Source organism: Muscardinus avellanarius, assembly GCF_963383645.1.
Source record: "Muscardinus avellanarius genome assembly, chromosome: 9".
Lineage (NCBI taxonomy): Eukaryota > Metazoa > Chordata > Mammalia > Rodentia > Gliridae > Muscardinus > Muscardinus avellanarius.
In genome coordinates, this window is record NC_137795.1 from 37,908,315 (window position 1) to 37,931,273 (window position 22,959).

The window sequence follows — 22,959 nt, forward strand, 5'->3', positions numbered from 1 at the left end:
TGTAGTTACCCTTAGCAGTAGTGGTAATTCTAGGGCTAATTAACTGAGCCACACAAGTCCCAGGCTCAGAGCAGTACAATTTCTCCCTGCCAGAGATTAGGCTCTGAAAGAAGAGAGTCCAGGGTTGAGCAGGGGTTTATGTGATCACAGTTATGAGCTGGAAACTCAATACTCTGTAGGCCAGTAGAGTTTGTGCCTGGCATGCATGCATGCCAGTGACCAACAGTGCTCCATGTGATTGTAATCAGCAGGTAAGCAGTGGTGTCCAAGGGCCATAAAAGCTCAGTGAACCAGGCCACAAGCTCAGAACATAGCAATCACTAGCTCTGCTGAACTTAGACCCACTTGGCCACAGAGACAAGGAATCAATGCAGTTTTCACAGGTTCACAATCAGCAGAGCAGCAGTGAAGTCTATGGGATATTATATTCCAACCAGCAGGCTACAGGTTCTGACAGAACATTATAGTTTCTGACCCTACAGAGTTTGGGTGTGGAAAGTATGGCAGCCTGGAGCCAATCAGAAACTCTTGTTTGCCTGTGGTAAGAACTACATCTAGTTAAGGAGACTCTGATGGACAAAATTAAAAGTTTGATTATATGATACAAATTTGTAGAGGCAAATATATAACCCAGCATGGACCTTATTATACAGAGATAAAAATTAGACATAAGACTCATACACAAAGAGTAAAAAGACGCCAAGACAACAAAAATACAAACATGAGAACTCTGAAAACATGAGAATAAAGAACGGGAAGACAGTAAACTCCCACAACAGAACAAGAAGGAGATCACCAATACTGACCTGCAGAAAATGCCAGAAGGAGAATTCTGAATTGATCTTCAATATGATCAAAAACCTAAAAGAAAGCATACAGGAAATGAAAGAGCATAGAAATAGAGACCTTGAGGCCCTAACTGAAAACTCAAAAGAGACCTTGAGGAAAATGAAGACAATAGATGAATTAAGGACCACAATAGAAACCACCTCTGCTAAGCTATACCTCATGAAAAACAGTTTTACTATAAAAAGACAGTTTACTCAAAACTGAAAACACAGTCAACAATATAGAGAAGACAACATAATATAGGACATGAACATCCGAAAAATATGAAATAATATAAAATGACCTAACTTAAAGATAATAGGCATTAAAGAAGGTCTAGAAGCACAAACCAAGGACATTAGAAACCTTTTATGAGAAATAATATCAGAAAATTATCCAAACATAGAAAAGTACTTAGATATTCATGTACAGGATACATTCAAAACACCAAAAAAGAACTTCCCTGTGCCATATAATAATCAAAATAACTAAGAGAGAGGCCAAGGAAAGAATCTAAAAAGGAGTGAGAATAAAAGAACAGGTGACATTCAAGGACAAGACAATAAGGATCCCTCCAGACCTCTCATCCCTAGTCATAGGCTGATATAATATGCTCCAGACACTGGAAGCAAACAACTTCCAACCAGGACTACTATATTCAGCAAAGATATCATTAAAAATTGATGAAGAAATAAAAATATTCCAAGACAAGGACAAACTAAAAAAAAAATTATGACTACCAAGCCAAAACTAGAGAAAATACTTAAAGAAATAAAACACACACACACACACACACACACACACACACACACACACACACACGAAACAGATAACAGAACCAGAGGAGAGATGAACTCCACCAGATGTGTAACTAAGCAAAAAAGAAATAAAACTACATAAAACACTAAATAGAACTCAAAATGACAAGAAACAAAAATTATATCTCAATAATAATACTATGTGTCAAAGGTCTAAATTCCCCAATTAATAGGCATAGACGGGCAATATAGATTAAATAACATAATCTAATGATGTGCTTCTTGCAAGAAACTCACCTTACAGCCAAAGATATCTATGTTAAAGGTGAACGAATAGAAAAATATTTACTATACAAATAGAGACTGAAATAAATCAGTAATACCAATGCTCATATTTGATAAAACACATCATAATAGATACAATATAAGTCATTTCTAACTAATAAAAGCAATATTCAATAAGAAGATGTAATGATAGTAAATGTGTATGACCCAAATGTGAGTGTACCCACGTATATAAAATAAGCTCTTCAGACCACCAGGTCTCAAATAGACCCAAATACAATAATATTGGAATACACATAAGTAGTTATCAATAGATCAATCTTCCAGGGAGAAGATAAATAAACACTCTTCAAACTTAAGAATACTATAAACCAAATGGACCCAATAGACATATACAGAATATTTCAATGAACAACTGTTAAACTCACATTCTTTTTAACTACTCATGAAATATTTCTCAAAATAGAACACATCCTGGGCCACAAAGCAAGTGCTAGCAAATTCAAGAAAATGTAATATATCCCAGTACTTGGGAGGCTGAGACAGGAGGATCGCAAGTTTGCAGCCAGCCTCAGCTACTTAGTGAGGCCCACTGCAACTTAGTGAGTCCCTACTATAAAATAAAGAATAAATAATAGGTCTGGGATTGTAGCTCAGAGGTAGAATGCCCCTAGGTTCCATCTTCAGTACCACAAAAAAAGTAATATAATTTTTTGCATCTTCTCCAATCATAATATAATTAAAGCAAAAATCTACAACAGGAAGACCAAAATAAATTACATGAATATAGGAAAATTCAATGATACATTCTTGAATGAGTCTGGATCAGAGAAGAAATAAGAAGAAACATAAAAAAAATATAGAATTAGAAGACAGTAGAGAGACTATGTACCAAAATCTATGGGACAGTTTTAAGAAGATTTTAGGAGAAAATTTTATTTATTTATTTATTTATTTATTTATTTATTTATTTATTTATTTATTTTGGTGGTACTGGGGTTTCTGGAAACCCTTCTACCTCTGGGCTACACTCCCAGACCTATTTTTATATTTTTATTTGGAAACAGGGTCTTTTAAGCCAGCATGGCGGGCTTCGAAACTGTGAGATCTTCCTGTCTCCGCCTCCCAAGCGTGGGAATTACAAGGGTGTGCCACCACGCCCGGCTAGGAGAAATATTTATAGCACTGAGTCCCCACATAAGAAAACTACAAGATCATAAAATAAACAACCTAATGACATACTTCAAGGACCTAGAAAAACAGTAACAGTTTGATATTAAAGCCAGTAGAAAATAGGATAGAATTATAATCAGAGCAGAAATCAATAAAATAAAAATAAAAAGAATTCAAAGGATAAACAAAACAAAGAGCTGCTTCTTTGGAAAGTGTAACAAGATTGACAAACACCTAAATCTAACCAAAAGAAAGATAGTCAACCCAAATTATTAAAATCAGAAATGAGAAGGGAGAGATCACCACAGACAGGAAATTCAGAGGATCATTAGAAATTATTTTGAAAATTTATACTTGAATAAATCAGAAACATAAAAGAAATTGACAGATTTCTAGGCACATACAACCTACCTATATTGAACCAAGAAGATATTAAAAAAAAACTAAAATAACCACTAGCAAACAAAGTAATAGAAATAGCAATAGTTAAGAAAATCTCAGATTCAGATGGATTCCCAGTTGAATTCTATAAAACCTTTACAGAAGAACTAAACCAAATACTTCAGAAGTTATTCCATAAAATCAAAATAAATAAAATTTTTCCAAACTACTTCTTTGATGCCAGTGTCAGCTTAGCACCAAAAAAGTAAAGATCTATCAAGAAAATAAAATCATAAGCAAATATTACTGATAAACACAAATGCAGAAATTCTAAACAAAGTATTAGCAATATGCATTCAAAACTACATCAAGAATATTGTACACCATGAACAAGTTGGTTTCATCCCAAGAATGCAAGGCTTATTCAGCCTGTTATTCACATAAATAGAAGTAAGTAAATAAATGCATTTATTTACTACATAAATAAAACTAAAAACTAAAGTAAGAGGATTATCTCAATAGTTGCCAAAAAAGCATTTCAGAAAATTGGTTACCCATTCATGCAAAAAATAACTGCAGAAATTAAAATAAAAAATGTATCTCAATATCTTTAAGGCAATGTACAACAAACCTAAAGCTAGCATCATATTGAACAAAGAAAAACAATGGAAATGTCCTTTAAAATCAGAAACAATACAAGAATGCCAACTGTCACCACTCCTTTTTAATATACTTTTTGAGGCTTTTGCCAGAGCAATAAGAAAAGAAAATAATATAAAAAATCCATTTTAATTTAATTCATTTTAATTCAGAGAAGAATTAAAATTATCTCTATTTACAGATAACGTGATCCCATGTTTAGAAGACCCAAACAACTTCACCAAAAGACTATGAGAGTTCATTCACAAATTCAGAAAAATAGTGAAATACCAAATCGACCTCAAATAATCAGTAGCTTTTCTATATGCCAGCCATGAATACACTAAAAAAGAAATTCAGAAAACAATTCCATTAACAATGACCACAAGCCAATAAAATATCTAGAAATAAATCTAACCACAGAGGTAAAATACGTCTATAAAAATTATAAAACTCTAAAGAAAGAAATTGAAGATAATCTTAAAAGATGGAAAGATTCCTCTTGCTTTTAGATAGGCAGAATAAATAGTAACAAAATGGTCATTCTATCAAAAGTAATCAACAGAGTCAATGCTATTCCATTATAAATACCAATATCATTATTCTCAGACCTAGAAAAATCAGTTAGAAATTTAATATGGAGAAACAAAAGACCCATAATGGCCAAGGCAATTTTCAGCAATAAAAACCATGCAGGAGACATCACAATTCCTGACTTCAAATTATACCACAGAGTTGTACTAATAAAAGCAGCATGGTATTGTCACAAAAACAGACACAGAGTAATAGAACAGAATAGGAGATACGGAAACAAATCTACACTCTTAGAACAAATTGATTTTTGACAAATGTGCCAGACATATACATTGAAGAAAAGACAGCCTTTTCTACAAATGGTGTTTGGAAAACTGGTTGTGCATTTGTAAAAAAAAAAAAAAAAAAAAAAAAGTAGAACTAAATTCTTACCTCTTACTCTGTACAGGAGTCAATTAGAGATAGATCAAAGATCTGGAATTTAGACCAGAGACTTTGAACTTACTAGAGGAAGGCATATGTCCAATACTCCAACGTATAGGCATAGGTAGAAACTTCCTCAACAAGATGCCATTGCTCTGAAATTAAAACAAGAATTAATAAATGCGATGGCATTAAACTAGAAAGTTTCTGCTCATTAAAGAAAATAAAATCAAGATTTTAAAGAGAGAGCACACAGATGGAGAGAAGATCTTTGCCAGTTATCCCTCCTATATTTAGAATATACAAAGAATTTAAAAGACTTTATGCTCATAAAAACCTAATCAAGAAATGGGCAATTTAACTAAATAGACACTTCACAAAAGAGATACAAATGGTCAATAAATATATAAAATATTCAATAGCATTAGCAACAAGAAAGATGCAAATCAAAACCACACTGAGATTCCATCTAACCCTAATCAGAATGGCAAATAAGAGGTAAAAAAAAAAAAATAAAATAAATGTTGGCAAGGTTGTGGGGAAATTGGAACTCTTCTACACTGTCAGTAATATTGAAAATTAGTTCAGCTGCTACGGAGATCAGTGTGGAGATTTCTCATAAAACTGGGAATGGGACTACCATATGATCTGGCTATACAAATCCTAGGGATCTTTCCAAAGAGGTTGAAATCAGAAAACTACAGTAATATATGCATATCCATATTTATAGTTGCCACAATTCACAATAGCTTAATTATAAAACTAGCCTAGGTGTCCACCAACAGATGAATGGATAACAAAATTATGAAATATCCGCACATTGGAATTCTACTCATAATAAAGAACAAAATTATGTAATTTTCACAAAAAATGGAAGGACCTGATTAACATTATGTTAAGTGAAATTATCCAGTCACAGAAAGTAAACGGGCATATATTTTCTCGAATACGTGGAAGCTAAGGAGTAATTGGGACACCAGAGAGACTCTAGGTAATGGAGAGGAAACCTCAGTGGAGCCAGGGAGGTGGTCTGGGAAAGAAGAGGGGAAAGAATGAGGATCATTGAAGAAATTGCTACCATGGGCATCATATACATATGTGAATATACCAATGTCAGTCTCAGTACTCTGCATAGGAAAAGGGAATAGAGAAGGAACTGGGGGAGGCACCAAGTACTGTATGATTGTCTGTCACTATAAACAGGATTTACATTATGATATGAGAATATAATGCACTAATAAAAGCATATTAAAATAAATAAATCTGCCAACATACTTTCAAGAATTTATTAATTACATAAGTAATTTATGATCAGTCATGTTGAATGATTCAAAATCAAAAGTTACACAGGTTATAATCCAAAAGAAATCTCAATTTCACTGAATGCAAATCATATGAGTTTTCCTTTATATCACTTCACAGAAAGAGATATATCACAACTAACATAATAAAGTAGAAATCTTTCTTATCGGGATTTTGTTATTTTGGTAAAAACAGAAAACCATATTCTGTTATTAATACAACTGTATGTGATCATGATTTAAATTGATATTTGGCAGATAGACTAATGATTTATCCTCTCAGTTCCAAATTCATTCTTTATGCCTGCTTAGTGACAATGGATTAGGACCCTTGAATAGTTTGCCCTTTACAAGCTGGTGCAATGTTAAGATTTGTCAGTAGAGGGCGATAGAAAAACTTGAAGAAAAGTTTTTTTTTTTGGTTTTTGTTTGTGTTCCTGGTTCTAGAGTATTCACTAGGAAAGCCCTACTGAGCTTGGTTTCTCTAACACCAGGCTCTTTTAGTGCTGGAGAGGCTTTTTCTCCAGCCTCAGACTCCCACAGTTTCTCTAACACCCCAAACTCCAGCAGTGTGCAGCAGCCACCAACATCTTTGGTGAGACATCTTCCTATGGCACCTTTTGTAGTATCCAAGACAGCTGTTTTCCAGCAAGTCCTGAGGCCATGACACCACAGCAACTTCCCTGTCACCAGTTGAGCAACAGCTGTGCCCCACAGCTAGGTCTCCGTCTCAGTCAAGGTACAAGTGGGGAGGTTTCTCTTCCTACAGATAATTTCTGCTTTGCATATCTGCTTTACTATATTACCTAAAGTTCTCCTTACTTTTCATGAGCCAGTCTCTCATTGTTACAATCCTCTGTTGTAGTAAAAAAAATTCTCTATATTAAACTTGTTTGTTGTAATTCCTATGTCCTCCATCTATATTGATATGACTCATAGTAATGGAGACACCAACAAATTATTTTTTTTAAAAATTGGATTTTGTTTGGCTTTACATTCTTTTTTTTTTCTTTTTCTTCTTTCAGTCTGGGGATGGAGCCCACGAGCATTCGACCTCCGTGCTACACCCCCTGCCCTATTTTTTATTCTTTATTTTGAAATAGGGTCTCGCTAAATTGCGGAGGGCCTCACTAAGTAGCTGAGGCTGAACTCGAACCGGGATCCTCCAGTCTCAGCCTCCTGAATGCTGAGATTATAAGCCTGTGCCACCATGCCCAGCTTAGCATTCTTTAAGGATTTACATTATTGTGTTGTTATGAGTGTCATAGTCATCCTTTCATTTAAGCATCAAATATTTATTGTGTATATTCTACGTACTGCTGATAAAATGAGACTAGGATATTCCTCTAAACTCAAATAAGGGTGTAGACCTACCCCCTAATAACAATTATGTAGGATAAGTACTGAAGAAAAGCCATGCAAATTGCTAAGCATCTCTGTGTATTATAGCTGACTTGTTTAAACAAATCACCTACAGGATACAAGAGGAGGTCCAAAGTAGTACAAAAGTTTTGAACTTGGTGAAACAATATCTGAGCTCTAGTGTCTTACTGTGTAAATTTACATTAGTGCCATTATTGTGCTGGCTTTGATAATATATTGAGAAAATGAAAGCAATGTTATATCATTTATGCCACAATATAATCTATCTGCCATTAGCATCTGGCTACATATTCAATAAATGTTTAGAAACTTACCCTTCTCCATTAACATTACAGATTTGTGAAATGAAAAATAATTATATTTGGAAACACTTTGCTCATCATAAAGTACTATAGATGGGAAGACATCTTCTATATTTAATAATAAATAAAACACAATTAACTCATAGATGCAGGAAAAACAAAGATAGGAAACCCAGGAAAGCAAGAGAACTTGACGACCGCTGCACCATAAAGTGTCAGTACAGAGAAGTTATGGGAAGACATTGCTCAAAGAAACACAGAAGTATGACTTTAAAGACAGGGCAGAGACTGGAGTGTTCAGGAAAAACTGCTGCCACAGAAAGCTCAACCTGGTATTTGGCAGTGATGGGTGACTGAGAACAAGGGCTCTGAAGAGAGCACAAGGCAGAGGAATAAATAGTGCCAAGATCTGCAAATAACAGCTGCAGCTGCAAACTCATGTGCACTGTGTGGAAAAGACTGCACATCACATGTCAATCTTCCAAACACACGTGCACTGGCGCCACCATCACTAGGTTCTAGCCTTAACTGCACCGATGGAGCACGTACATGCTTCCTATTATGCACTGATCACATTACTTTAATTTTTTAAGTGATTTGATTAATATTGAACATTCTGGATAGATCTAAATAATGATTAAACTTGTTAGTATATTTTGAGAATCAGGAAATGTGTTTCTTGTTTAAATGAATTTATGATTTAACCTTGTTCCTCTACTTTTGGTGAGAATATGAGCATTAATTTATGGATGATCTAATTAGTCACATGTATAAATGAATGTTTATGCATTTAATATGCATTAGTCAGTTGAGTTAATCAACAAATGTTCTTTGTGTGTATTTGTTTAAACAAAATAAAAGTTACATTACATAAACACAAAGACAGGGTATGATTTTTAAATTCAGCAATTAATTTTCAAGAATTTATGTAATTTTCTACTAAAGCAATAAAATATAGATTAATTTCCTAAAAAAAAAAAAAACAAAGTAATGCTTTAAAAAAAAAATGAACAGTATTAGTTGCTGCTGTCCCCTATTTGTCTTTCTGATTCATTCAACATTCCTGATATCCAACCATTGACATTCCACCTCCTGTTTCAGCTATTTTGGCTTACAATACAAGGCCTTTGATGTTGACGTTCTGGTTTTCCTAAACACAGGCCCTGAAACAATGCTTCCATCATAATTATTGCTAGGTACTACTGTAGAGTAAAAAGAGGAAAAGAAAAAACGAAAGGAGGTGATAAATGAGAGAAAGTAAAAGTAGGGGTTAATTCATCAAGCTAGCCACTGATCTGTATAAGCATTCTATTTATTTCCTTTATTATTATTTTCTGGTCTCTCTGCAGCCTAAAAAAGTTTAAATAAGTGAATTAATTACATCATTTTTAACATATATTGGGACAAATATCAGTTATTAGAGTGGCCAAAATTAATCCAAATATGTAAGCATCACAACAAAATTGAACTAAGCTTTCTAAGAAAACAGATATCAGTCTAATATAAAGACATATATTTTCAAGCCATCTGATACAAGGATAATTAATTTGCCGTGCTTGGGTCAAATGAATGTGAAAGTCCGTAGCACCTGAGCCAAAGTTTTAAAAATTACCACCTTACACTACCAGGTTTTTTTTTTTTTTTCTCCTCTGAATGTTAGTTTTTAAGGTGGACTCAAAAGTGAAAATGTCACACATAACAGCTTTGTAGCAAAACAACTACAGTTGTTTGTAGTTAGTAAATATTATAAGAAATAAAATGGTTGTTTATTATTATGACATTTATTGTAGATATCACTATTATGGAAGCTGGCATAGAGGAATAAAGTGCTATTATAATAAAAGTTAAAAGATTAAGCCTTGGATTTTACACTTAGGTGGCAAGGGGTGAAGGAACAATTACAGAAGCTTGGGGAAAACACTTGTTAAAACTATTTCCTGCGATAATGCGGACAAGATAATGGATGATTTGACCTTTGGGTCTTGAGAAGAGTTGGGAAACAGAACGCTACTGGCATGCTTGGTTGCTATTATTTGCATTTGACCAAGTGGTGTTAAGAAAAAGAAATTAGTATAGAAAAATGGAGGCTGAATTGAAACTACAAATAAAAAAGAAAAGGAAAATCCAAAATTTCTGAAGAAAAAATATGCAATAGTTTCTTATTTCCAATATGAGAGAGTTTATAAACACAAAAGTTGATTAAGGTGGTCTGGAAAAGAGGTCAAATCAATGGTGTGTATGTCAAATCTTTTAATAATACTATAATAATACATAATAAATCTGTTCACCTAAAATTTAAAAGCAAGCCGGTTGTGGTGACACACGCTTGTAATTCCAGCGCCTGGGAGGCTGAGACAGGAGGATCACATAGATTTGAAGCCAGCCTCAGCTACTTAGTGAGGCTCTCAGCAACTTAGTGAGACCTGTTTCCAAATAAAATATAAAATAGATCTGGGAGTATAGCCCGGAGGTAGAAAGCCTCTGGATTCCACCCCCAGAATCACCAAAAATAAATAAATAAATAAATAAATAAATAAATAAAAATTTAAAAGCATATTTCTGAAATAAATTGATGAAATCATAATAGATGTTGAAAAATACTTAGTTTTGAATTACAGTAAAGATATTGCTTATAATGTGTGGCATGCAAAATCATTCATATACTTAAAAGATAAGAACTTTTAAAAAACAGCAGAAAGAGGAATAGCTGAGTATACTTAGCAGAAACCTCAAAAAATGAGTTAAGTATAGTTTGCATACTTAGTATTGTTATCATTAACCTTAATAGATGTGGTAAAAAGATGATAGCAGAAATTAATAAATCAAAAAGAGATATAATTGACAATATACAAACCAAAACTAATTCTTTGAAATGTCTAATTCTTAGAAATCTCAATTACAAATTACTAGTTTTTTGTTTTGTTTTGTTTTGTTTGTAGTACTGGGGGTGGAACCCAGGGGCTTTCTACCTCTTCCTCCCAGACCTAATTTTTCTATTTTATTTGGAAACAGGGTCTCACTAAGTTGCTGGGAGCCTCACTAAGTAGCTGAGGCTGGCTTCGAACCTGTGCGATCCTCCTGTCTCAGCCTCCCAGGTGCTGGGATGACAAGCATGCGCTACCATGCCCAGCTAATTACTAGCTTTTTGATACTGATAGGGTATAGAATGTACTGCCCCAAGATATGGCAACTTGGCTGTATTAGTCATCATTTTTACAGCTGTGATCTAAAAGACTTGACCATGGAATTTAGAAGTAGATTTATTAGTTCACAGTTTGTGTTCAGTCCATGTGAGGCTGGAGATTGTGGATCTCAGGGTATAGAGTCAGAAAATGAACAGAATGAGATCACAAGGCTTTACTTCTCACATCATGGAAGCTGGAAGCAAGAGTGACAGGGAAGGTCCCAAGACTATACACCCAGGGACCTACTTTTTTTAGCCACAACCTACCAGCCTAGACACAGCTTTTACAAATCCATTACAATTAATTTACCCGCTGTTGGCACTACAATCCTCATGACTCGATTATATGAGCCCCAAATACCAATTTATAACCTCTTCTAGGGATGGATATATATATAACATTCCACCCCTGGTCCACAAAGAGTTCAAGCCCATTTCAGAATGTAAAATGCATTTCGTCTTCTCCTACAGTTTCCACAGCATTGCTAAAAAGTCCCCAAATTAAAACTCTTCTCTGAGACTCAAAGTGAACCTTTGTGAACCCCTATAAAGGAAAATGAAATTCAAAATAAAAACCAATTTAAATGTACCCAATATACAATGGCCAAGAGTAAACATTTGCATTTCCAAAGGGAGGAATAGGGCCATAGAAAGAAAGAATGGAACCAAAACAATAACAAAATTCTGAAGGGAAATTTAATGCTGAGGCCCCAGATCTGACATTCGGGGCACATGGTGATGGAAGCGATCTTCAGGGGGCCTTGGCAGCCCCACCCCTGTGGCCTGGTTGATTTTAAGGGACAATGTCCTCACTCTTTCAGCCTGGCTGCATGGGTCACAATTTGCAACATTTCCTCTGGTTCATTCCCTGTTTCTGGCATTTCTAAATCTCCAGGGTTTTTCATGCAACCTTGGCTTATCTTCACAGCTTCAAAAAATGTCCTACTTGGGCCTGTTTGCAGAGATTCTGACCTTTCCACACATTTCCTGGCTTCCTAGGGTTTCTTTTAAAGTATGGGGAAGGCATTCATGTCCCCTTTTTCTAACAAAGCCAGCATTACATGGGATTCAAGATGGAACGTAACAGAAAAGGTAGCCATGGCCTTCTTAATTATTGATGTTGAGGCCTTCTTAATCAAAGTCCCTTTCCCTGCCCATCTTGGCAACTCCTGGACCCAAGATCATCTAGGCTGCCCCTGGCCCCAACTCCATTGCTGCCCCCATAATGGTCATTGCTATCCCTACCTCCATCATGGCCACTGCTTTCTCTTTTTTTAAATCCATCTTCCTTTTTTTAGGACATCATCTCTCTGGGCCCCAACTTTACAAATGCCTTTCCCTGCCGGGCGTGGTGGCGCACGCTTGTAATCCCCGCGCTTGGGAGGCAGAGACAGGAGGATCGCGCAGGTTCGAAGCCAGCTGCACCCGCTGGCTTAGGAGACCCTGTTTCCAAATAAAAATGTAAAAATAGGTCTGGGAGTGTAGCCCAGAGGTAGAAGGGCTTCCAGGAACCCCAGTACCACCAAAAAAAAAAAAATGCCTTTCCAGCCAAACTGAAAATCTATAAAGTCATTCTGCTTTATTTTCCACTCCCAAAATTCAGTGTACAATTCACTAAAAGGAGACATCAAGTATATTATATAATACATAATGAAGACATCATGTATATTACATATTACATAATGAAGTTTTGCTATTTTGAGATTTCCTCACTGTGTTTATTAATCAGTTTATCATAAAATTTGGACTCACACAAACTTTTAGGACACAGGCAAAATGCTGAGATATTCTTGGCCAAAATGTAGTAACACATGTGGCTTCTACTCTATTTTCCTATGGAATCCTCTTTGTCCTCTAAAAATCTTCTGAGCACAGTTTCTACTGTCCAAATTCTAGCCACATTTTGGCCCTTCAAATTTCTTCTCAGCAAACAATTCCAAAGACTCATAATCCACATGGTCAGATGTAGATATAGCCTTTGGATACCATTTTCTGTATTAGTCAGCATTTTCACAGCCATAATATAAAAGACTTGACCACATCACTTAGAGGAAAGAAGATTTATTAGTTCACAGTTTCAGGGCTCAGTCCATGTGAGGCTGGGGACCAGGGATCTCGGGACATGGCGGAAGGAAGTGGAGCGAGTGAGAGCACATGAGCTTTGCTCCTCACATCTTGGAGGCTGGAAGCAAGAGAGAGGGAAGGGAAAAGGAGCCATGTATAAGTCCTGAGCTGCACCCCCAGGGACCACCTTCTCTAACCACAGCCTACTGGCCTAGCCACCACCAAGATAAATCCATTAAAATAGATTTATCCACTGCTGGAATTATAAATCTCATGAATCAATTATATCACCCCCAAATACCAATTTATAAGCTCTTCAAGAGGCCATTCTATATGTAGCTGTAACATTGGCATTTTTAAAAATAGCAGAAAGCAGGAAGATCTCTGAATTTTTCCCAGGTTTGCTTCTCAAGCAAGCCATAAAAGAATTCTATGACTTTCTTCCAGAGTAGGTCATAAAACATTCATTCCAGAGGGGTCTTCCTCATACCTGTAGGTAAACGACATCTCATAGGGACGCAGAAAAGAATCTGAATGAAAAGATTTTGTCAAATTCTCATTTGTTACCAGTATATTCTACCTCTTTGTCCTCCAATCACACATTTGCATAACTGTCCAAAAAAATGTACCATGGTTTCCTGTTTTACTGAATTTTCTTAAGGCTCCTGTGTCACTTAAAATTATACTCAATACATTTGTGTGTTTTTGTACTTAAACTTTATTTTGTTATGAGGGGAAGGTGAAGTATGAATCTTTCTGTGAGTGAAGAAAACTCCTATATAATAAAATTGACAATTAGCTGTAAAGATTAATCAAGAAAAATGGGAGAGCGACACATAGAAACAGGGAGGCAGGATAGATGGAAAGAAAAAGATTTTGGGGAAAGTAGTTATAGAATTATAGTGGCAGTTAAGACTAAATATGAGTAGTACCCTCTATTTAAAAGAAACTACTAAATCCTAGCAAAATGGAAAAAAAATTGTGAACAATTACAAATAACCAAAACTAATGTATAAAATATTTATATCTGAAATGTCCTATGATCATTAAAATAAATTAAATTAGAAATTTAAATACTATCCACCAAACAATATCAATAAATACTTTTCTATTTTTTTATTTTTTGCAGTACTGGAAATGGAACCCAGGGGTATTCTACCTCTGAGCTATGCCCTAGTCCTATTTTTTAGTCTTTATATATTTTTGAAACAGGGTCTCACTGAGTTGCGAAGGGCCCTGTTAAGTAGCTGAGGCTGTCCAGAAACTGAAATCTTCCAGTGTCAACCTCCCAAATGCTGGGATTACAAGCATGTGCCACCACTCCAAGCTCTCAAATCAATAATTTTATAGATAAATAATACAAAATATCAACATAACCAATAGTTTAATCTTACACAAAGTATTTCAGAAAGTGACAAAAAGAATAATAATTTAGTTTCTAGGCCTAGGGAAGCCAGGTGTGGTGGCGCATGCTTGTAATATCAGCATTTGGGAAGCTGAGACTGGAGGATAGTGGTTCAATGACAGCCTCAGCTACTTTGTGAGACTCTCTGCAACTTAGTGAGACCCTGTTGAAATAAAAGAATAAAAATCAGGACAGGGGATGTATCTCAAAGATAGAATGTCCCTGGATTTTATCCTCATTACTGAAAAAAAGACAATATGATTAAATGAAAATAAAAGCAAAAACCCCTAAACAAGATATTAACAATTTGTAGAATGACTCTTTCAGTGATTTTAATATACTTTAAATTATTATGTTAAATTTAATGCCATTTAATTAAACTTAATGCAGGAGTCAAAGTTGGTACATCATTAAAAGATATAGTAATTGAATTTATGTAACTAAATGAAAAAGCTATATTATTAAATCAATAGAGAAATCTATTTAGTGCATTTTTTTAGTAATTTTTTTCATACTATTGTTGGTGGATTTTTGTCTTACATCATAATGTACTACATAGTCAGTGACAGATGTGCACACAGCACTTGGGGACATTTGCTCCTGCTTGCTCCCCTCTCCTCTGCTTCCCCATATGTGATTGGCATTGGTATTCTCACATAGGCATACAATGTCAGTGGAAGTGTTTTCTTCATTGATTTTCCCTCTCCTCACTCTTGCCCTCTCCCAAACCATTTCCTTGGCTTCACTGGGTTTTCTCCTCCATTATCTAAAGTCACTCTTATAATCCCAGTTACTCCCTAGCTTCCACATGGGAGAAAACATATGGCCCTTCACATTCTGTGACTGGCTAATCTCACTTAACATGATGTTCTGCATACATTTTCCTGAAAATAACATAATTTTGTTCTTTATTGTTGAGTAGAATTTCATTGTGTTTCTATGCCAAAATTTTGTAATCTGCTTAACTGTTGATGGATAACTGGGTTGGTTCCATAATTGGGCTATTATATATTGTGCTTCTATAAACATTGAAAAATGCATATATTACTGTAATTATGATTTCAATCCCTTTGAAAAGATACCAAGCAATGGTATAGCTGGGTCATATGGTGGATCCATTTGCAGTTTTGGAGGAATCTCCTCACTGATCTCCAAAGCAGCTGCCCTAACTTGCAACCCCACCAATAGGGTAGAAGAGTTTTTATTTCTCCATATAGTCACCAGCCTTTACTGTTAGTTTACTTCTTGATGATTGCCACTCCAATTGGGTTAGAGAAAACCTCAGTGTAGTTTTAATTTGCATGTACTTTATTGCTAATGATGTTGAATATTTTTTATGTATTTATTTGTCATTTGTATTTTTCTTTTGTGAAACATCTATTTAGTTCGATTGTCCATCTCTGGATTGGGTTATTAGTGTTTTAGTTTCAAGTCTTTTAAGTACTTTGTATGTTCTAAATATTAGTCCTCTATTAGAAAATGACTGTAAAAATTTTTCTCCCATTCTGTAAGCTTACTTTTTAAATCCTTGATTATATTTTTTAATGGGCAGAAACTTTTTAAGAATACAAACAGGTAAAAAACTAAAATTATAAAGCTGATTAACAAATTCAAAAAAGTGTTGGGATAAAAACTAATTAAAAACCAGTAGCTTTTATAATTTTCAATAATAAATCCACTGAAACAGATATCCAGAAAATAATTCTATTCACAATAACCTCAAAAATATAAATACCTTGGAATAAATATATCCAAGGAAGTCAATGAAATATAATACAACACTAAAAATAATTAAAGATCTTAGAAGATGAAAAGATTTCTCATGTTCTTGGACAGGAAAATTAAATATCAAAATGGCCATTCTAGCTGGGCATGGTGTCGCATGCTTGTAATCCCCGCGCTTGGGAGGCAGAGACAGGAAGATTATGCTGGTTCGGAGCCATATATATAGTAGGTCTGGGAGTGTAGCCCAGAGATAGAAGGGCTTTCAGGAACCCCAGTACCACCAAAAAAAAAAAAAAAAAAAAAGAGGCCATTCTACCAAAAATGACCTACGAAGTCAATGAAATTTGTATAAAAATACCAGTATCATCTTCACAGACCTAAAACCCAGTCCTATATTTCATATGGAAAAACAAAAGACTCAAAATACCCAAAGAAATTCTCAGCAATAAGAAGCATGCAGGAAGCATCACAATATCTTACTTCAAATTATACTACATATCTATAGTAATAAAAGCAGCATGGCATTAGCACACAAACAGACACATAGACCAATAGAACAGAAAATAGAAGACACAGAAACAAATTCACACGGTTTTAGCCAATTGGCTTTTGACAAAAGTGCCAAAAACATATCTTGGAGAAAAGACAGGCTTTTCAACAAATGATGTTAAGGAAAACTGGCTATTCATTTGTAGAAAAATGGAATTAAATCCCTATTTGTCACCTCGCACAAGAGTCAATTCAAGATTGATCAAAGACCTAGAAATTAGACCAGAGATTTTCAGATTACTGGAGGAGGTCATAGGTCCAACACTCAATACAATTTGACAAGCATTCAATAACCAAAAATTGCAAGTATATATACAGGTTTACTTTAATCTTTAATTTAGAGGGGACAGCCTCAGCTACTTAGTGAGATCCTTTGCAACTTTTTTTTTTTTTTTTTTTTTTGCGGGTCTGAGGGTGGAACCCAGAGGTATTTTACCTCCAAGCTACACCCAGCCCTATTTTTTATTCTTTATTTGGAAACAGGGTCTCACTAAGTTGAAGAGGGCCTCACTAAGTAGCTGAGGTTGTCCGCGAACCATGATCCTCCGGTCTCAGCCTCCTGAATGCTGGGATTACAAACCTGACTCCATTGCAACTTTTAAGCTGGGCATAGTGGGGCATGTTTGTAATCCCAGCGTTTGGGAGGCTAAGACAGGAGGATCGTGGTTCAAGGATAGCCTCTGCTACTTAGTGAGACCCTTTGCAATTCAGTGAAACCCTGTTCCAAACTAAAGCATAAAATATAGGGCTGAGTGCATAGCTCAGAGGTAGAATGCCCCTGAGTTCTATCCTCAGTACTGCAATAAATAAATAAACAAGAAAATAAAAAATAAAAGGGTAATTAATAAAAGAAAATAAGAATCAGTGGGAAATGTTTTAGAGTATTCCCTATGAAGTGATGAGTTATATAAACATTTTATTTTATTTTTACTTTTTAAAATTTTTTATTAGTGCATTGTAGTCATACACATACTAGAGTACACGATGGTAGAGGCATACATGCACACATCACTCATTTAGCCCTTACCCAATTCCCAATCCATTCCTTACCCCCTTCCTCCTTCTCATTTTGGCCTAGTGATTGACTTTGATAATTTCATGAATGTACATCATGGACATGGGAATTTCTCTCTTTCTCCCTCCAATCCCCCTCAGTTAGGTCATCTTATTTGCTCATCCATAGTTTCTCCTTCTTTGTCTAGAGTTCCTCCTATGACTCATTTTCTCCCTAGCTTTTGCATATTAGGAAGAGCATTTGATTTATTCTCGTGACTGACCAATCTCACTTAGCATAATGTTTTCCAGTTCCACTCATTTTCCCACAAATGACATAATTTTGTTCCTTATTATTGAGTAAAATTCCATTGTGTGCATAATCAATAGTTTTGTAATCCATTCATCTGTTGATGGACATCTTGGCTGGTTCCATAGTTTGGCAATTGTGAATTGTGCAGCTATAAACATAGATATGCATGCATTAGTTTGGTAGTTTGGTTTCCAGTCTTTGGGTAGATACCCAGAAGTGGTATTGCTGGATCATATGGTAGGTTCTTTCCCATTCTTCTGAGGATCCTTCATACTGTTTTCCAAAGTGGTTACACTAATTTGCAATCCCACAAAAATGGGACCTCCCCACATCTTTGCTAGTATTTGTTGTTGTTTGTGTTTTTAATGATTGCCATTCTAGTTGGAGTTAGGTGAAATCTCAAGGTAATTTTGATTTTCAACTCTTTGATTGCAAATGATGTCGAACATTTTTTCAAATATTTATTTGCCATTTGAAGATCTTCTTTTGTGAAGTGTCTATTTAGTTCATTCCCTCATTATTTGATTTGGTTATGTTTTCTTAGTACTGAATTTCTTGAGTTCTCTGTATATTCTAGATATTAATTTCTCTATTCTTCATTAAATAGCTAGGTAAAAAGACAGGAATGCAGCTGCAAATATTGGCAATAATACAAAAGTATCATAACTGACGAAAGTAATGATTGTCTAAATAAATAACTCAGAATAATCTACATAAAATCATTAAAATTACTGAGAATAAATCTGATATATAAAGGAAACACTTTGCATGATTAAGTACATAGAAAATATACTGAAATACCTTCGGGGCCTGGGTCTTAATAAACCCATGGCTTCAGACATCCCTTGTTGAAATATACACTCTGAATATATTTTCACATAAAAAAAAATCCTACCAGGGATATCTATATTGGAGAGGCCTTTCAGAGATGCCTCAGTAATAGATTTATCCAGTTATATGAATAAAATCATTTTGGATCTTCTTCTAGCCCATCCCAAGGCTGAACTCTAAGTTGCAAGTTGAACTCCATAGAAGACTCACCTAGGTAAATTCTTCTCTCAGCCACAAATTACAAGTGTGCGCCCCTATGCCCAGCTTATTTTCTATCTTCTTGAGGCACATTTTTTAGTTTTATTGTCATTTTAAGCAGAACGTAGTACTAATTATTAAAGTAGTCATTATTCTAATTAATAAAAATTTCTATTGATAAAAAGTAGAGTAATAATTTGTATTAATGCTAAACAACGAAATGGATCACACTAGTAAAATATAATGAACTAAAGATATTTGTATTGATATGTATGAATACCAAAAAAATTTGATAACAGAACCAAGTCATAGAAGATATATGCAGTATAGTTTTATTTATAGGAAATAAAAAAATTAGATTAAGTAAGCAAAATAATTCATATATTATATGTGTTATAATAATAAAGATCAATATTTTTAAATATTATTTTGAGAATATTTTTAAATATATTCAGAAGAGGGAGAAGGATGAGTTTAGGAGGGCTATATGAGAGGGCTTCAACTAGTTATATTCTATTTCTTTGACCTGATGAGTACATTGCTTCTCATTTTATTTCATTATATGTATATATATATATATACACACATATATATATGCCATTCTAAATATGTCTATGCTTTATAATATATAAATATTATATTTAATGATATCTGACATTAAAAATAGAATCTGAGGACATAAAAATGAATATTGAGAAAACTTTTTATAGAATTTTACTTTGCAGTTGAGCAGAAACAGATATAAACACAGAGTTTTGAAGTAAAGGGCTAACATTTTTCATAAGATGAGGTATACAAAAGGCAAGGGGAAAATACAAAGGCACAGCAAACACAGCACTCTCAGGGTGATGCCAGTAGTATTAGTAAGTCATTCATCTCTACTCTGTGAGACACAGAGATGTGGATTGAAGGGGTTGGTTATATATACACACCCTCAAAGAAATATATATATATATATATATATATATATATATATATATATATATAAACACATATATCTCCCATGAGTCCATACATACTGGAGACTGACTTTAAAAAACCTGAAAAAGTATAAACTCCCTGAATATAAACTAAGTCCAAGACTGATTGTGACTTGAATACCTGAAGACTAGAATCATCTTAGCAATTCATTTTGTATGGCTTGACCAATGCTTATTAACATATACCTATCCCACACTCAAGCTGAGAGTGGGTTGGGGTTGTGAAGAGCCAGACAGAATGTACCTGATCTTCTGACACAGAGAAGAGAGGCTCTCAGATCCACACCAACTTGTCTATCTTATCTCATCTCCTTAGGGACCATTCCAGCCCAGTTGCCATCTGTTCTGTTGGCATTTCAGGATGAAATCATCCAAAACACACCCAGAGTGAACCAGTCTCCATGGAATCTGGCCATGACTTCCATTTGCCTGGGTTGGAATATCTACACCTGCAGCCAGGCCCACTTCAGACCCACTACTGCATTTCTCTATAATAGAATGTTTTATGCTTTTGTTTTGAAGTGCATCTTAACTTCATTTTGAAGTCAGTCAGGCCAGTCAGTTCTCATTCTTGAGCAGTTAATTAAGTTGCACTGCTCTTATAGGCACCTGAACTAATGATATGACTGGACCCCAAAGTCCATGACATAACTTAAATTACTCAATCCACAAAGCCCTAGAGCCCATGAGATGTAAGCCCCAGAGCCCATAAAATTATTTTTTTCATTTTTTTTGCAATACTAGGGATTGAATCCAGAGGAATTCTACCTCTGAGCTATACCCTCAGCCCCATTTTTAAATTTATTGCTTTGTTTCTTTTTAAATTTATTGGTGCATTGTACTCATATATCTTAGCAGAGTACAAGATGATAGAGGCATACATGCACAAATCAACCAATTAGCCCTTACCCAATTCCCACCCCATTTCCTTCTCCTTCCCTCCTTCTCATATTTGGATTAGTTATTGACTTTGATATATTTGTTAATGTTGAAACAAGGTCTCACTAAGTTGCAGAAAGCCTCACCAAGTAGCTGGATGGCTGCTAACCTGCAATCCGTCTGTCTCAGCCTCCCAAGTATTGGAATTAAAAGGGTGTGCCACCATGCCCAGCTCCATGAAATTATTTTAATTACCTAATCCACAAGGATGATGGAAACCAAAGTAAGCCACCCTATTTGTGACAGGTATATTGCCTCCAATGGCTGAAGTTTTTTTTTTTTTTACTCTGTCCTCTTGAGAAAATTCTGGTAGCTGCATCCTCTCTCCTGACTCAAATTTCCTCCAGGTCAGAATACTCTAAAGGAACAGTACTAATTAACGAAACTCTGAGGCCTGAATATTAGCCTAGGAAAGGCCCCTTAATAGAGAAATAGAAGTGATAGGGCACTACGTCCTACTCTCCAAGTATGGCATTCAGGTGTATTTCTGGTTACAATGTGTATTTGGCAGTGGCCCATCTCAGAGTCCTTTCAAGTCTTCTGTGCTTTGGTTTGTATTTAGAATGTTCCCAGACCTCAGGTCATGGACAGGCAGCTATGTTGGAGGTGGAGCTTGGTTGCTGATGAAAGATCCTTGGGGAAGTGGCAGGGGGATTATATATGTGTATAAACTCCTCTCTCTCTCTCCTCTCTTTCTCTACTTCCAGCCTCCATGGTGTGAGAGCGTAGTCCTTTGACTCATTCTTTCTGCTTCTCACTGCTATGTCCTGAACTCTGCAGACTTCACCAGCCTAACATGGACTGAAACCTCTGAACTGTGATCAAATAAATCCTTCTTTCTCTAAATTGTGGTTGTCAGGTATTTTGGATTATAGCAGTAGGAATGCTGACGGAAACACAGTGTGACCAGAATTCTAGCAATGTCCATGAACTACCTCTCTAATGCACTAAAAAATTAGATACACAACATTTATTCCTTTTTGTTCCTTTTTTAATACATTGTAATTATAAATCATATTGGAGTATACAATGATAACAACACACATGCAGACAACTAGTGGAGCCCTTCCACCTGGGTACCACCCCCTTCTTTACCTTCCCTGTACATATCTTTGAGATCGGAATTGGTAAATTTGTATACATACATAGAATTATTACAACTATTACACTCTTTATATCTTTTCCCCCCTCCTCCCCTCCCTAAACCCTCCAAATCACTTCATCAGAGTCTCTGCTCTTTTACTTGATGTCACCCTTACTTTCAAATTTTTCTGTTTCTATTTTGTGTGTGTATGTTAGTGGATATGAAGCCCAGGGACATTCTACACCCACTCTGTACCCCCCAGTCATATTTTTTCTTCTTCTTTTTATTGAAACAAGGTTGCAGAAAGTCTAAGTACCTGAAGCTGGCCAGAAATCCAGATCCTCTTGTCTCAGTCTCCCATGTACTGGGATTACAAGCATGTATGCCACTAAGCCTGGCTTCTCTGTTCCTTTTATATTAGAGAGCCTATTATACATCCTGAGTTTACCATTTTCTTAGCTCATGATCCTGGTATACTCATCACTCTTTGCCAAAATGTATATAATAATACTCTCATCCCTAAAGAGGAATAATTTTATTATTAGTTTTAATTGACAAATTATATATATAGTTTATATATTATATATAATTTAATTAGCAGAAATATATATTTATGGAGTACAATGTGACATTATATAATATATATTAATATATATTATATAATATATACAACATATTATATATTAT